Source organism: Molossus molossus, unplaced genomic scaffold (genome assembly GCF_014108415.1).
Source record: "Molossus molossus isolate mMolMol1 unplaced genomic scaffold, mMolMol1.p scaffold_m16_p_14, whole genome shotgun sequence".
Classification (NCBI taxonomy): domain Eukaryota; kingdom Metazoa; phylum Chordata; class Mammalia; order Chiroptera; family Molossidae; genus Molossus; species Molossus molossus.
In genome coordinates, this window is record NW_023425349.1 from 36,037,312 (window position 1) to 36,054,581 (window position 17,270).

At 44.0% G+C, this 17,270-nt stretch overlaps 1 non-coding gene and 1 pseudogene across 1 annotated transcript; both read left to right on the forward strand.

Moving 5' to 3' along the window:
• The first annotated feature begins 2,518 nt into the window (after positions 1-2,518).
• On the forward strand, positions 2,519-2,622 carry LOC118630326. Its single transcript, XR_004959570.1, has one exon. It is a non-coding gene; the product is annotated as a U6 spliceosomal RNA (small nuclear RNA).
• An 11,836-nt stretch (positions 2,623-14,458) lies between these two features.
• LOC118630134 lies at positions 14,459-16,115 on the forward strand (annotated as a pseudogene).
• Positions 16,116-17,270: the final 1,155 nt, after the last annotated feature.

Genomic DNA, 17,270 nt, shown 5'->3' on the forward strand with positions numbered 1-17,270 from the left:
AAGGCAGGAATTTTAGGGGAGGTCTTAGAGAAGGATCTCAATAAAATATTCATCAGCTTTCCAGGTGTGTCCTTTCAGAGTCCTGGTCTCCACTGACTGATCAATGCTAGGGAGGGATTCATTAGTCACTGCATCTGGTCCTGATGTTAGCCATGGCATCGCTCCATCTGGTTTTGCCTGGAGCTAAAATACACCTGAGGCCTATATGTCATCACCTCTAGTTTGACCAAAACTCTGTCTCTATGGTCAGCAGACCTGAGACTTTGTTCCTAAGATCATTTGATGTGAGTCAGAACTTCATTCTCCTGAGGGCCCAAAGTTTGAGGGAGTGGTCATGCAAGGGCTTGTATGGGAGTTTTATGAGGCTGTTCTCCAGCCCCTTATTTATCCTCTAAGAGAGTCTAAAAGCAGGGACTAGCAATATGCCAGGGGAGGAAAGGTCAGCGGAGGGCCCAAATCACACGGTCAGCGATATAAAAGGTCAGGGGGTTTAAACCACATGACAAGTGATATGCTAGGGGAGGAAAGGTCACCCTGGAGTGAGGTCCTTTTTTTCCTAGTTTTGTCTGTTGCTAGGCACCTGGGGCTTTCTGCGGTGGTGACCTTCTGTACCTGGCCCACTCTCCTTGCTCTGCTCATGTCTGTCTGTCTACCACACTATGACTGCTTTGCTTATATTGAATACTCAACACTTGATCCATGCAGTAGACATTCATTGAATGAATTAATAAGCACTGATCATACCCAGGAACGATTATTTCTTGCATAAACCAGTGGTACTCCAAGTGTCATCCTTGGACCAGAAGTGTCAAGAACACTTGGCAACTTTTTGGAAGTGAAAATTCTTGACCCGACCCCAGACCAGAATTAGAATTAAAATGGAGCCCAGCAATTCATATTTAAACAAGCCTTCTGAGGGATTCTGATGCACACTAAAGTTTGAGAACACTGTACTGTCTTGATAAATGACTGTTTTAGTTTACCTTAATCACCTATAGATTTTAGCACAGAGACCAGAGAAAGTATGCCTGAATTGGAGAATACCTCAAGAGAAGGTGATATTTTCAAGGAAAACTGGAGTTAGATGAGCCAGGGGAAGGCAATTCAGGGAGCGACCTGTAAACCCAAAGGCACATAGGTCTGGATTAGCCTGGCTTTTGGAGGGTTTTGTAAGTAGTTCGGTGGGAGGGTCCTGTGTATGGTAGGGAATGGCTTGAGGTGAGAAGGAAATAGGCAAGGGTCTAGAATGCCAAGTTTCAAGCTGGGCCCTGGCTGGGTAGTTCAGTTGGTTAGAGTGTCTCCCCGATGTCCCAAGGTTGTGGGTTTCACTGGTCCGGGCACATGCAAGAGTCAACCAATGAGTGCACGAACAACAATACTCAATGTTTCTATCTCCCCCTTCCTCTCTCTCTATAAAAATCAAGTTTAGCCCTGGCTGGTTTGGCTCAGCGGTTAGAGCGTCGGCCTGCGGTCCAGAGAGACCCAGGTTCGGTTCCCGCTGAGGGCATGTACCTCGGCTGCAGTTTGTCCCCGGCCCTGGTTGGGTTATGTGGGTGGCAGCCACTCGATGTGTCCCTTTCACGTCAATGTCTGTCTGTCTGTCTGTCTGTCTCTCTCTCTCTCTTTTTTCCTCTCACTCTATCTGAACAAAAAAAGGAAAAAATGTCCTCGGGTGAGGATTAAAAAAAAATAAATAAATTTTAAAAACAGTTTCAAGCTGGGAGGTAACTTCCCATTTGCCTTCCCTACAGCTGTCCTGAGCTGCCTGAGTCAGACTTCTGAGGGCTCAATTCCCGCCAGCCTTCTTCCTTCCTCTTTCCTCTCCCTCCCACTTCTCTCATCTCCTCCCTTCCCCTGAGAGTGAGCCGCCCAAGCTCCCAGGCCAACCCCACCCTCCCTTGGCCTACCCGCTGATGTCAGCTCTGCCCAGCGAGTCTGGTTTGCAGCCTAGAGCCAGGTCGGGCCCAGCCTTCCCGCTTTGGGGGAATCCCTGGGTGCTGGTGTGCTCTGAGGACGCCCGCCAGCCCAGCGCACCTAGCAGGGGCGTCACCCGGGCTTCTGGGCCTCAGGAGAAAGTCTCTTACTCAGGAGATACATTGTTCTGGGGGAGGGAACCGCAGTGTCAGAGCTGTGGTTTCCCAGGACCCAGGCTTGCGTCACTCAGCGCTACCCACCCCGAGGGAACTGGCTACAGGCCGTGTCCCCTCCAATAGCAGCTGACTCATGGCAGGACTGCTCTCCAGGGACTTCACCTAAACTGTGCCTGGAAGTGACAAAGGGTGATAGCAGCCTTAATAACAATACCTACTATTAATCCAACACTTAGTGTGCTGTCACCTTATAGTTCTCAACTTTATGTTACCCAGTGCCCTTTATAATAAATACTTTTCAACACCACCTTTAGCATTCATAGATAATATGACCAATCTACATCACAGTTTCATAATATCAAACCATAAAATGCCTCAATTAAAGGGGTAAATAAAATAACTTTATAATACAAGAATATATATTTCCTGCCCTCTTGGGAGGCACATAATACTAAAACTGAAATGACATAGCAGATTTGCATGGCCCCTGTACAAGAATAACACATATATTCATGAATCATTTTTTTTTTTTTTTTTTAAGTGTATATAGCCCTTGTTGGGTAGCACAGTTGGTTAGAGCATCCTCTCAATTCATCAAGGTTGCGGGTTCAATTCCAGATCAGGGAACATACAAGAATCAACCAATGGCCTTGGCCGATTTTGCTCAGTGGTTAGAGTGTCAGTCCACAGACCAATGAATCTCAGATTTGATTCCGGTTAAGGGCACTACCTTGGCTGCGATACGTCCCTGGCCCTGGTTGGGGTCCGGCGGGAGGCAACCAGTTTTTCTCCCTCGCACTCTATCTAAACAAAAATGGAAAAAATGTCCTTGGGTGATGATTAAAAAAAAGAATCAACCAATGAATGCATAAATAAGTGGATCACAAATAAATATTTCTCTCTCAAATCAAATTCTAAAAAATGTATCTATCTCTCACTTATTTGTGGAATATAAAGATCATAACAGTCTGAGGAATAGGGTAGACACAGAGACATGGAAGTAGGGTACAGACTGACAACCCTCAAAAGAGGGCGTGATGGGGGAAGGGAAGAGATAAACCACAGAACTTATATGCATGTACCCATAACCAGTGGACATGGACAACAAAGCCGGGGACGGGGCGGGGGGGATGGGGAGGAGGGTGTCAATGGGATATAAAAGGAGAAACGTCTGTAATAAAAATAAAATAAAATAAATAAAAATGTATCTATCTATTTATATATGTTTCAATATAGAAATTCTTGGATAGACTCCCCACTAGAAGATATAATGAAGCAATCATATGCTTGTGCCTCAGGTCCTCTGTGAATATGCAACTAGGAATATAGACTGATACAGATGTGTTACAGTATTGGCTCAGATACCACCAGTACTATTGCCATTCAGTTTTCATAATTTTCTGCAGTTTTGAACTCCCCTGCTTAAGTTCCAAATAAAATAAGAATCCATCCTGGCCAGTTTGGTTCAGTGGTTGGAGCATCAGCCTGTGGACCAGAGAATCCCGGGTTCAGTTCCTGCTAGGGGCATGTACCAAAAAAAAAGAGTCCATCTGGCTGGTGTGGCTCAGTGGATTGAGCATTGTCCCATGCACCGAGAGGTTGCTGGTTCAATTCCCAGTCAGGGCATGTTCCTGGGTTTCGGGTTTGATCCCCAGTTGGGGGAGTACAAGAGGCAGCCAATTGATGTTTCTCTCTCTCTCTTTCTCTTCCTTCCTCTCTCTCTAAAAATCAATAGAGACATATTTTTTTAAAAGAAGGAATCCAATCTCCCCTTGATTATCATGGTGCTCTGCTCTCTCTCTCTTTTTCATTCCTCACCTGAAATTTCAATTTATCATCAGAGTGGGAAGGAGAGAGAGAGAAAGACAGAGAGAAACATCGATGTGATAAAGCCACATCAACTGGTTACCTCCAGCACGACCTGACCAGGGCCGGGACAAACCGCAACCGAGGTACATGTCCTTGACCGGAATCGAACTTTGTGACTCATTGGTCCTCAGGCCAATGCTCTAACTGCTCTAACCACTGAGCAAAAACAGCCAGGTCTCCCTCTTTTTTTTTTTGCCTCTCCAGACCCAACCTAATTCCCTTTTCTACCCTGCTTTTGGCCCTGGAAACCTGACCTACCAACCATACTCCTGTCCTCTGGTTTCTTATTGTGTTTGGCTAGTGAGAACCCTGGCAGGAAATGGAATGAGGGAAGAAAGGGAGATTGGGGTGTTTATATTTTTCTGCCTACCTCCTTGGCTATATCTCTTAACCTAATCACTTCTGCTCTCAAGGTGACTATAGTGAATTCTTCCCATTCATTGAGGCCCCTTTTGTCAGAGAATGCTAGCTTTTATCCTAATAGCCATTATCCCTACCTTCTTTACTCCTATATTGGGGGCAGCAATGTGCCTGGCTAAGAAAAGCACATTTCCTTGCTTTCCATGCAGAAGATGATGGCTAATGAGAAATCAGTGGAAGTGATTGGGTGGAAGTTTTGAGAAAGCTGTTGTGGGGGCTAAAAATAATTATACTTTTCTCCACCTTCTAAGTTCTAGCTGGGCTAATAATCAAATTAACAGGAAAAAATAAAAATTTAATATATGTGCACGGGAAGCATGAAAATTCCAAAGACAGTGAGGCAACATGTGTTATGAGAAGTGCATTGTTAGGTGATTTTTTTATTGTGAGAATATCAGAAAGTGCACTTATACAAACCTAGATGGTATAAGCTTATTATACACCTAGCCTATTGCTTCTAGGCTCCAAACCTATCCAGCCTGTTACTGTACAAAACAATATGAAATTAATCAAGCACAGGAGAAAATGATGCAATCAAAAGACACAGTCTCCCTGGCTTGTTGCTCAGTGGTTAGAGCAACGGCCCTTGCACTGAAGGGTTGCAGTCCAGGTCATGTATGTGGGTCGCAGGTTCAATCCCTGGCCCTATCCCAGAACTTGGGAAGCAACTGGTTGATGGGTCTCCCTCACGTCAGATGTTTTTCTCTTTCTCTCTGTCTGTCTGTCTGTCTCTCCCTACCCTCCCCCTTCCACTCTCTCTAAAAAGTCAGTGGAGCCCGGCAGGTGTGGCTCACTGATTGAGCATCAACCCATGCACCAAGAGGTCACCAGTTCAATTCCCGGTCAGGTCACATGCCCAGGTTGTTGGCCAAATTCCCAGTGGGGGGCATGCAGGAGGCAGTCAATTGATGTTCTCTCTCACGGATGTTTCTGTCTCTCTCTCCCTCTCCCTTTCTCTCTAAAGTCAATAAAGGAAAATAAATAAAGAATATTATAGTAAATACATAAACTAGTAACATAATCATTTATTATCATTATCAAGTATTATGTACTGTACATAATTGTATGTGCTATGCTTTTATATGACTGGCAGCCCAATAGATTTATTTACCCCAGTATTGCCACAAACATGTGAGTAATGCATTGCTCTATGACTTTATGATGGCTACAACATCATTTGGCAATAGGAATTTTTCAGCTCCATTGTAATTTTATGAGACCACCTTTGTTTTTTTTATTTTTTTTCTTTATTGATTTTTAGAGAGAAAGGAAGAAAGAGGGAGAGATAGAAACATCGATGAGAGATAGATAGAACATCTATTGGCCACCTCCTGCTTGCCCCCCACTAGGGATCTGGCCCATAACCTGGGCATGTGCCCTGACCAGGAATCGATCCAGCAACCTCTTGGTGCTTGGATCGATGCTCAACCACTGAGCCACACCAGCCAGGCTATGGGACCACCTTTGTATATGTGTCCATTATTGACCAAAATGTCAGTAAGTGGTGTATGACTGTATTCTAGAGTCAGATGAGATTGTGTATAAAAGGATGTTGTAAATACCAAACACATATTATTGTGTTATTATTAATTTTATTAATATTATGGCTGTTGTTACATAAGTGTCACAGTTAGGTAGTTTTTAGTATGTAGTATGTAATTTGCTGGAGGGAAACTCCTGCTAAGTGGTATTAATCTAAAAATAAAAAGCCAAAATGAGAGGCAACAAGTGTTTATTTGGGATCAAAGAATTGCAATTCTAGAAGCATAGATTCAGGCAGAAACCCAAACAGTGTCTCAATTACAGGGTGAGGACAAAGAATTTTTATGAGAGAAAGGATGGAATAATTACATGAATAGAAGAAATTCCTATTGATGCTAACAAGCTATTAATAGGAATTTAGCTTACTTAGAATTACTCTTTAGCTATACAAGGCTGGTTACTGATTCTATCTTCAGAAAGAGAGTCCATAATTTTCCGTTGAAATGTCGTTATGCGGTGTGACTGAGTCCATAATCTTCAGCCCTTGTGGTCAGGATGTCTGCTTTCCTATTAGCTTCACAAAGCTCTTTCAAAGACAATGTTGGTTTGGCCCAGCTCAAAAGCCTGGCTCAGTTCAAACAGTTCAAAGGTTCAAGGACATGCCAGGCAGTTCCTCTGGAATGGCTGCTTTGCTCCCTTTTAAAATGGCTCCACTATGTCAACTTACCCAGTGGTGAATTATTGATATCCGTGGTATTGAAATAAGGAGCGACCTAGTGCAAGTGCTTCTCAAACTGTAATATGCACAGAGGAAAACTTGGGGCGGGGAAGGGGGTTTTGTTAAAATGCAGATTCAGACTCAGAGGGTCTGGATGGGGCCTGACATTCTCTGTTTCTAACCAGCTCCTAGGTGAGGCTGCTTACCTTGGACCTCTGACTAGCAGTGACATGGTTGTAATCGCTGGAAAAAAAGCAGGGGAAAGGCCAAATAGTATAGGCATGCCAGATGCATGCCCAGTAAAGTCTGGATGAGGTAGGAAAAATACTCGGCTGTCAGTCACACCTAGGAAAAAGTCACTGGCCAGAATAGACGTGGTCACTGCAAGCTTGGGAAGATTTGATATTTAAACTCTTTACATTTTTTTTTTTATCCTCACCCGAGGACATTTCTCCATTTTTGTTGTTGTTGTTGTTGTTCAGATGGAGTAGGAGGGAGAGAGAGAAAGAGAGAGAGAGAAACATGGACGTGAAAGGGACACATAGAGTGGCTGCCACCCACACAACCCAACCAGAGCCGGGGACAAACTGCAGCCGAGGTACATGCCCTTAGTGGGAACCCAACCCGGGTCTCTTGGGACCGCAGGCCAACGCTCTAACTGCTGAGCCAAACCGGCCAGGGCTGATATTTAAACTCTTGAGCAGCCCTGGCCGGTTTGGCTCAGCAGTTAGAGCATCAGCCGGTGGACCAGAGAGTCCCAGGTTCAGTTCCCGCTTAGGGCACATACCTCTGTTGCAGTTTGTCCCAGGCTCTGGTTGGGGGCATGTGGGTGGCAACCACTCCATGTGTCTCACTCATGTCAATATTTCTCCCTCTTTCTTCCTCCCTCCCTCCCATTCTATCTGAAGATCAATGTAAAAATGTCCTCGAGTAAGGATAAAAAACAAAACAAAAAAACTCTTGAACAAAGGAATTCCTTTCTTGATTTCCTTCTCTCTTATGCGTTGGCCTCCTGGCTCTCTTGTTGCAGGGGATGCGCTCCCCTGATTTGCCCTCAGCTGAGTCTCTCCACCTCAACAGTGCTCTGCTATCCCAGGCTTATCTCTTTCTTGTGACATACAATGAACTAACGGACTGGAACTGGCTTGATTCTACATCCTACCCAACTCCACCATGGAACAGAAACTCTGAACACTACCTTTGCTTTTAGCTCTGTTGAATCCCCAGCTGCACCTTTTCCAGGACTTGTTTAAGGAAAATGGGACCTTTGAAACCCAGGGGTGTAATTCCACACAAATAAAGCTTTCTACCACATCTCATCCTCCCATGGGGTCTCTGGAAATGCTTATTCCAGTGACACCCCAAGAACTCCACTCTCACTAGCAAAGGAGATGGGCAATTCATGCAATTCTCTAATAACAGCAGGAACCTATCAAATCTTTCCAGGTGCTGGAGAAAGAAATGATGAGACAAGAGAAAGGTAAGCTGATAGTGAGGAAAGAATTTCTGAAAATGGTAAATAAGAAGTATTTAGAGATTCTATTTCCAAGCAAGTTGGTAACTAATAAAAGATAGGAACTGTACATACATTATTTCTTTGGATTCTTACAACCTTATATAAGGGGAATTATAACCCTTATTTTATAGTTGAGAAAGTTAGCAGAAGCTCAGAGAAGTTAAGGGATGTACCCAAAGTCACACAGCAGGTCAGTGGCAGGGACAGAATCGGGACCCAGGTTTTTCAGAAGCCAGAGTGCCCTTTTTTTTTTTTTTCCTCCCTAGGCAGTCTGCTAAAATTCCAGGTGAAGCTTACTCTTTTTGCTGAATTCTTCTGCCTCACACAGGAAATGCTGGTCAGTGGAGGAGGATAAGGCCACCCCAGAGAACCAGGCCCACCAGTATTTGAAACTGTTTGGCTCAGCTCTTATCTATCCTAAAGGATTTCTATAGCTGCTAAGCTTTGTTTTCAAACACTGGGGACTGAGAGTAGGAAGTGGGAGGGGTCCTGGTGGGATGTTTACAAGTTTTGTTGGACAGTTTCCACTTTGTAAGCCCAGTCTCCTTTCTGGAAGGTGCCACATTCCAAAGCAGGAGCATGTCCTGGGAGCCACAGGTGAGCACAAACTGTGCACTGGCTCTGACCCGGGACCCTTGCTTCTCCTTGGATGCCTGAGATCTTTACTTTTTTTTTTTATCCTCGATATTTTTCCATTTTTCCATTTTTTGTTCAGATAGAGTGGGAGGGAGAGAGAAAGAGAGAGAGAAACATGGACATGAAAGGGACACATCGAGTGGCTGCCACCCACACGACCCAACCAGGGCCGGGGACAAACTGCAACTGAGGTACATGCCCTTAGCAGGAACTGAACCTGGGTCTCTCTGGACCGCAGGCAGACGCTCTAACCGCTGAGTCAAACCGGCCAGGGCAGATGGCTGAGATCTTTAAGAGACTACTGAAACCTGATAATTTGGCCCAGCAATCAGCAAATTGGCAAGTGCCAGGCCCCAGTGAGGATCCTCACTTCCTCCAAGACAGGAGATAAATGGGTATTTTGTATTCCCACAAAGGGTCAGCAACTCAGGGTGGTGTCTCTGCAATAGGCTCCCACTGCCGGTGCTGCTCCCCAGACTCTGGCATAAATTGGAGCCATTTCCTTCTCCAGTTTCCTACATGTGACTAGCCTTTGTCTAATTTCAGCACCATGGGGAGTTGGGGAGGGTTCCCTGCACAATAAATCTTTGATTGGGAAGGTGGTTTTATTATTTGAAAGGATGATTGATGTTAAAGAAGGAGAAGATGTAAGTGACTAATGTGTTCAGGGGAGGGCTCAGGGTGACAAGAAAGAGATAAGCCTGGGATAGCAGAGCGTGGTTGAGGTGGAGAGACTCATGGAGGCACATCAGGAACACTAATCAGAGGCCTGATTGCAAGAAAATGTGAGAGAGCTTTCAGGTGAGAAGATACACCAGACACATGGATGGGATGTAGTTCCCTCTCCCTCCAGAGGACAAGCTGTGGTCTGCTTGTGGTTAGCTCCACGGATGTGCTGAGGCTATTGGATGCACTGGGCCCAGGTCTGGAATCCAGCTACAGCAGCAACCCCAGCGGTGGGGAGAGAGAGGCTTGTGCTCAGAGTGTGGAGTGTCTGAAAGAGAAGAGTCAACAGCATCTAATCTGACTGAGCCAAAATCATCCTCGGCCTTTTTTTTTTTAAATCCTCACCAGGGATATTTTTCCATTTATCTTCAAATAGAATGGGAGGGAGAAAGAGAAAGTAACATTGATGTATGAGAGAGACATTAACTGGTTGCCTTCTGCAAGACCCAACCAGTGCTGGGGACTGAACCGCAACCAAGGTACATGACCTTGACTGGAATTGAACCTGCAACTCTTTGGTCCACAGGCTGACGTTCTAACTGCTGAACTAAATCAGCCAGGGCGATCCTCTAGCCTTCATTTCTTTAGAGACCCTTCCTATTTCCAGGCTCCCACTCTCCACTTGTTTCTGAGATAGCATTGGCATTTCCAGGGCAGAGATGGCCAAAGCCACCAGAGGGGCTGCAACACCGAATGGTGTTGGATATCCCAGATCACTCTCACTCTGGCTGGTTTGGTCCTAGAAGCAGGGAAAAGCCAGGAAAACCCTCCCTGCAGCCCATCGTCTTCACTGTTTCCTGGCCACCACTCTCTTCTGTGCCATGCTACTCCAAATGTTGACAACACTTGCTACCTCCACTTTCTTTATTCCCATTCCCTGTATAGTCTAACTTCTGCCCTACCTTACCCCACTGGAACTGCTCCTACCAATAAAATCTGGAGCCAAATCCAGGGCCACTTCTCAGTTTTCACCTTTCTTCTGAGCCATTTGCCTGTTGATTAGAACCTTTCTCAAAAATCTCAACTCTAGGGGTTCTTAAGCAGGAATCCATGAATCCCTAGATTGTCTTCAGGAGGAAACTCCATGCAGTCTCTGAAATTGTTACACAAGGTGCTGTACAAATATGTGTTTTTCTAGGGAGAGTCCAATAAATTCCCTGGAAATTTATTGGATTCTCCAAGGGATCTGCCAAAGTGTTAAGAACCAGTACCCTTGAAATATGTATTGGCTAGGATTAGGATCTGCTGGAAATGATCTAGGATAACAATGGTCAGCTGAGTTGTCTTTTGTTTATTCAGCAGTAAGTCATAAGAGGAGGAATGGTGGCTCTGACCTGTGAAGTACTCAAGGACTCAGGCTCTTTCTAGCTCTGCCTGCCAACCCCAGGGTGTAACCCTCAACCTCATGGTCCAAGATGGTAGCATCTTGGAGGGAGGGACAAAGAAAGATATAAAGCACATGCTCCTGTTATCTCTCAAAGATTCCTGAGAGCTGTTATGTGACATTTCCACTTTTATATTGTTGGCCCAAACTTAGTCACATGGTCATATCTACCTACAGAAAGTCTGGGAAATATCTTCATTCTGGGCAGTCATATGCCAGCTAAAATTCCTATTACCAAGGATGAAGTAAAGAAAGATATTGGGGGACAGTTATCAGGACAGTAAGAGTTTCCATGACACCACCAATGGTGGATATGTAGATGTTCACACAACACCTCTTTCCACTTCCTTCTATTACATTATAACTGGGAAGCCGAACTTTCTAGACTCCCTGGAAGCTGGCACCCTAAATGTGATTTAAGAATTGCCAATTAAATGAACTTACATAAGCCTTAAACATGGATCTAAGTAGTGAGAGGCAACAAGTGAGGCATTATTTTTGCTGGTGTAGATCGTGGCAGACTGATTTCGTGGTCATCAGCTTCCTAGTTCAGCACCTTCTTGTAGCAATAGTGGTGGTGGCTTCTTTCCTGATCATGATGGCAGAGACATGATGATTCTGAGGGCTTACAGTGATCTCTGGAAGCTCCATTATTTTTCTTTAAAGGAAGAGGGAGAGATAGAAACATTGATGTAGATTCCAGTTTAGTAAATATGGAGTGAGATCTCAGATTCTGCATTTCTAACAAGCTCCGGGGTAATGTCCGATGGTTAGGATGGGTTTTTGAGTAGCGTGATCCTATGGTGTCCTCTGCTCACTTATACCTGGTCATAAAGTCTTTTCTGCTTTAACTACCTAATGATAATTTCTGACTCTCCTAATTCTGTGACTGTTTCTTCCCTGTCTCTCTCTCTTTTTTTGTAAATCCTCACCCAAGGATATTTTTCCATTGATGTTTTTATCCTCACCAGAGGATATTTTTCCATTTGTCTTCAGATAGAGTGGGAGGGAAGGGGAGAGAGAGAGAGAGAGAGAGAGAGAGAGATGTGAGGGAGATACATTGACTGGCTGCCTCCCACATGACCCCGACAAGGGTTGGGGATGAACCGCAACCAAGGTACCTGCCTTGACTAGAATCGAACTTGTGACTCACTGGTTCGAGGGCTGATGCTCTAACCACTGAGCCAAATCAGCCAGGGCTCCATTGATTTTTTTTAAGGTGGAGTAGAAGGAAGGGAGGGGAAAAGAGAGAGAAACATTGACGTGAGAGAGACACATGGATTGGCTGCCTCCCGAATGACCCCAGGGCCGAGGATTGAACCTGCAACCCATGTATGCGCCCTTGACCAGAAATCAAACCCGCAACCCTTTGGTCTACAGGTCCAGGTTCTAATCGCTGAGCCAAACAACCAGGGCTTCCCTATTTCTCTTAAAGGATCTTTTTCTTGTGTTTGTCCTTTAGTAGTGCCATACCCCAAAACTCAGGGTTAGGATCATTCTACAGACTATTCTTAAATAATCTTCTCCATTCTTTAGGCTTTAATCACTACCTAATGTCTCTCAGATCCCCCAACTGTATAGTTCTGTGGCCAACCAGCTGCTTCTCCCTGCCTGCATTTTACATCATTTCCCATCCCTCCTTGCCTCACTTCCCTTATATAGTGTTCTTGAGGCTTGTACCTTCATAGAAAATATCAGCATATAATCCTTGCCTCAGGCTCTGTTTTCTAGGGAACCTGGGCTAGTACAACCTTCAACAGACTCCCTCTCCTTTTTTTCCTGGAATATTAATGTCTCCTAGAACTCAGGTTCCTAGGAATTTCGAAATGCTGTATTGGTCATCTTTCCCTGTATATTACAGGCACCTGAGACTCAGTATGTCCAAGATGGAATCAATCTCTTTTCCTTTATATCTGTTTCTTTTCTGGTCTGACCAGTCTTAGTGACTGGGATCACATTGCCCATTACCAAGTAACTTGGGTGTCATTCTTGGCTCCTTCTTTTCCTCTTTCATCCAATCTGTTATCCCGTCCTCCTTCCTTCTTCCTCCTTCCTTATTCTCATCTGACTAATTAACAATTATTTATATTTAACCACTGAGCCAAACCGGCCAGGGCAACAATTGTTTATATTTAAAGAGGCAGTGTAACCCAGCTGGTGTGTCTCAGTGGAGCATCGACCCATGGACCAAGAGGCCACCAGTTAGGTTGCTGGTCAGGGCACATGCCTGGGTGGCACCCCATCCCCAGTAGGAGTGTGTAGGAGGCAGCCAATAGAGGCTGATGTTTCTATTTCTCCTTTTCTCTTCTTCTTTCTCTAAAACCAATTTTAAAACATATATATATATATATTAAAAAAAGAGGCAGTGTAGATACTATCTTCTTAATCTATCTCCTTGGTCTGGGTGATGTACCACTCTGTTGAGCTCTCATAGGCCCTTGAAATGATCTCTTTTAAGCACTTATCACACTTTATGGTAATTAACTTTAAAATTTTTATCTTTATCCTTTTTTAAAAAATATGTTTTTATTGAATTTTTTAGAGAGAGAGGGAAGGAAAGAGAGATAGAAACATCAATGTGAAAGAGAAACATCGATCGGTTGCCTCCTGCACCCCACTACTGGGGATAGAACCCACAACCTGGGCATGTGACCTGACTGGAAATCTAACCAGGGACCTCTCAATCCATGGGACCATGCTCAATCCACTGAGCCACACTGTCTGGGCTATCTTTTTCTTTTTTAAACAATGTGTTTTTATTGATTTCAGAGAGAGGAAGGGAGAGAGAAAGAGAACTAGAAGCATCAATGAGAAACATCAATCAGCTGCCTCCTGCAAGCCCTCTCCTGGGGATTGAGCCCACAACCCAGGCATGTGCCTTGGCCAGGAATCAAACCGGCAACCTCCTGGTGCATGGGACAATGATCAACCAACTGGGCCACACTGGCTGGGCTCTTTCTTTTTATTTTTTATTATTAAAAAAATTTTTTTTCTTTATTGATTTTCTAGAGAGAGAGGAAGGGAGAGAAAGACAGAGATAGAAACATCGATGAGAGAACATTGATTGGCCACATCCTGCATGCTCCCCGCTGGGAATTTGGCCCACAACCTGGGCACGTGCCCTGACCAGAAATCGAACCAGCAACCTCTTGGTACATGGGTCGACACTCAGCCAAAGAAACACACCTGCCGGCCTCTTTTTATTTTTAATAAATCTGTCTCCCCTGCCACCCTTGGTGTTTTATTCAAATCTTAATCCCCAGCATCTCAGCTAGAGAACTGATTAACTGATAGATGGGAGTGCATGAGGAAGATGGGAAAGAGAGGACTCAATTTTGTAAGCCTTCCAGGGGAGGAAAAATAATTTTCCCTTTACCCTTCTGAGTTCTTGGCTGAGATCTCTGTAATAAAACACAGATTAACAAGAGAAAACAAACAGAGTTTATTAACAAGTATACCTCATGTATACATGGGAGATACTCTGGGGAAAATTAGTGACTCACCGAGGTGGCTTAGAATTCAAGATTAAATTTTTCTGTCTGGCTGTGACTGGTTGAGGCACCACGGCGTAGGGATGATGGCCTTGCACGGTTGGTGTGTCTATATAATCCAAGAAAATGGAAACTGGACAGTAAGAGGAAACCTTCCCTAATACTGAAACCAATGATGAGTTTGGTAAACGCCTTGCAGAAAATACGGAAGAGGAACAAGCTTTTAAAATATGTAGGAACCCTTATATGCTGATGAGATAGTTGAATTACTCATTCTGCTTCAGAGCAAGAATGCTGGGGCAGTGATTGGAAAAGGAGGCAAGAATATTAAGGCTCTACGTACAGACTACAAGGCCAGTGTTGCAGTACTAGACAGCAGTGGCCCTGAGAGCATATTGAGTATCAGTGCTGATACGGAAACAATTGGAGAAATTCTGAAGAAAATCATCCCTACCTTGGAAGAGGGCCTGCAGTTGCCATCACCCACTGCAACCAATCAGCTCCCTCTCGAATCTGATGCTGTGGAATGCTTAAATTACCAACACAATAAAAGAAGCCACTTTGACTGTGAATTGAGACTGTTGATTCATCAGCGTCTGGCAGGAGGAATTACTGGGGTCAAAAGTGCTAAAATCAAAGAACTTCTAGAGAACACTCAGACAACAATTAAGCTTTTCCAGGAATGCTGTCCTCATTGCACTGACAGAGTGGTTCTTATTGGAGGAAAACCTGATAGGGTTATAGAGTGCATCAAGATCATCCTTGATCTTGTATCAGAGTCTCCCATCAAAGGATGTGCACAGCCTTGCGATTCCAATTTTTACGATGAAACCTATGATTATGGTGGCTTTACAGTTATGTTTGATGACCGCTGTGGACATCCAATGGGATTTTCTGTGCGGAAAAGAGGGGTGTGTGTGTGTGTGTGTGTGTGTGTTTTTTGTTTTTTTGTTCAGATAGAGTGGGAGGGAGAGAGAGGAAGGGAGAGAGAAAAAGAAACATCGACGTGAAAGGGACACATTGAGTGGCTGCCTCCCGTATGACCCAACCAGGGCCGGGGACAACCTGCAAACAAGGTATGTGCAAGAACTAAACCTGGGGCTCTCTGGACCGCAGGCCAACACTCTAACCACTGAGCCAAACTGGCTGGGGCAAAGAGGTAGTTTTGACAGAATGCCTCCTGGTCAGGGTGGGTGTCAAATGCCTCCATCTAGGATTAAGATATGAGCCCTTGGCAAGAACTTCATACCCCTCTTCCTGAATGAGGTGGCTGGGGTGGTAGCAGAACATGGAATCTTCCTCTTCCTCCATTACCACCACCTAGACGAGATCTAATGGCTTATAACAGAAGAGGAAGACCTGGAGACCGTTATCATGGACCGTTATCATGGTATGGTTGGTTTCAATGCTGATGAAACTTGGGACTCGGCAATAGATACATGAAGCCCTTCAGAATGGCAGATGGCTTATGAACCACATGGTGGCTCTGGATGATTCTTCCTATGCAGGGGGTCATGGCTCATACGGTGATCTTGGTGGACCTATTATTACTACACAAGTAACTAGTTATTCCCAAAGATTTGGCTGGATCTATTATTGGCAAAGGTGGTCAGAGGATTAAACAAATTCATCATGAGTCAGGAGCTTCAATCAAAATTGATGAAACGTATAGGGGTCCAAATATCAGATCATTACCATTAGAGGAACACAGGACCCAATACGGAATGCACAGTATTTACTGCAGAACGGTGTGAAGCAGTATGCAGATGTTGAAGTATTCTAGTGCAAGATATTGTTTCTTTTTTTTTTTATAATGAGAAGCAGTGTTCTGGAAAGTTTTTCTAGGACTAGTGAAGAACTGAAGGAGTCCTGCATCTTTCTTTTAATCTGCTTCTGTTTAAAAAGCCAACATTCCTCTGCTTCATAGGTATTCTATATTTGAGGTGTAGTGAAATCTTTGCTGTTCACCAGATGTAATGTTTTAGTTCCTTACAAACGGTGCGGGGGAGGGTGTGCAAAAACCAACATTAAAATTTTGAAACAGAAGCAGAGTGAGCGAATTTAATTTTTGTTCATTGGTGGTTAGAAAGGAAAATTCCCCCTATGTACTTATTGTAAACACTTTGCTTTGTGGTCACTGTAACATTTGGGGGGTGGGGGGACAGGGAGGAAAAGTAACAATAGTTCATATGTCCCTGGCATCTATTCAGAGAAGCTGTCAGAATGTAACCCTCTTTTGTAAGAAATGTCTTATGATTTTAAAAATAAATTTAATGAACCTATTTTTGGTGTTCTTATTTATTTATTTATTTATTTATTTATTTTTTGAGATGGTCATTTTTCAAATAGCTAGATTCCCCAAATTAAACACTAAGTTTGATTTTCATTTCCTCTGTTAAACTTGGACTTAGGTAAAAAATATATATATATGTATGTATATATTATATAAATAGAATATATAGTATATATATTGGCATATTCAGTTCTGGTGATTTCTGGATGGTTTGAATGTCCATTGCTTGGGAAGAAATTCCATTATACACATTCATACTTATAATAAGGTGGGGATTTTGTTTGTTTGTTTTTGCATATGCTTGCCCCTACTTTACAATAGTTTTCTATGTTAGTAATGTTAGATTGCCGAGGGAGGAACACATGAGGCCAAAGGGATGCGGGAACATAATTTTATTCAGGATATCTGTAAAGTAGACAGGCTGAGTCCAAAATGGCATCAGCCCCAACCTGGCCAGGGCTTGCTGCTTATAAAGAGCTTCGGGTGGGCTTTCTTTTGGCAGGCGCTTTGGGGGATGTACAGGAACAAAGACCAGGCAAACATGATTGGCGGTTGCTCAAATGAAACTGCCAAGGGTCAGGTTCCCATACCAGTGGTGGATGGGCGGTGAACAATGAAAAGCCATATCTATCTACAGAGGCACTC